This window comes from Colobus angolensis, unplaced genomic scaffold, assembly GCF_000951035.1.
Source record: "Colobus angolensis palliatus isolate OR3802 unplaced genomic scaffold, Cang.pa_1.0 Scaffold106, whole genome shotgun sequence".
NCBI classification, from domain to species: Eukaryota; Metazoa; Chordata; class Mammalia; order Primates; family Cercopithecidae; genus Colobus; species Colobus angolensis.
This window is the reverse complement of record NW_012111586.1, coordinates 4070765-4071392: the sequence shown is the minus strand read 5'-3', so window position 1 is coordinate 4071392 and position 628 is coordinate 4070765.

The following is a 628-nucleotide window of genomic DNA, read 5'->3' as shown; positions in this document are numbered from 1 at the left end:
GGCAATGTGGAGAGGAAAAGATCCTATCTCAAAAAAACTTACAACCAGCTGCATGGGAGAACCAGCATTTGGATGCCTGCTACACTATATTGATGCATAATCCATCTTAGCCAGAAAAAGAACAATCAAGAAAGAATTAGATCAGTACCAATTAAGAGAAATACATATACTTTTCAATCTCCCTATTCCCTCCCACAAGACACCAAAGGAAAGAAACCAGAAAACAGAGGAGAGGAGAAAAGAAAGAGAGGATCACAACCCTTCTTATTGCAAGTCTCTTTGAGTCGAAACCTGGCAAAGGAAAGGAAATATAAATTAAATATGCAATTTGAACTTTTCAGCTAATTTAACTTTTACTGAAGTATATTACTCATTTTAGAAAAGTACACATACTTAAGCAGAGAACTCCATAATTTTCACAAATTGAACATACCCACTAAGCAGCATCAAGATTAAAACATTGAAAATAGTCAGGCACGGTGGCTCATGCCTGTAATCTCAGAACTTTGGGAGGCTGAGGTGGGCGGATCACTTGAGGTCAAGAGTTCAAGACCAGCCTGGCCAACATGGCAAAACCCCATCTCTACTAAAAATACAAAAATTAGCTGGGTGTGATGGCACGTGCCTG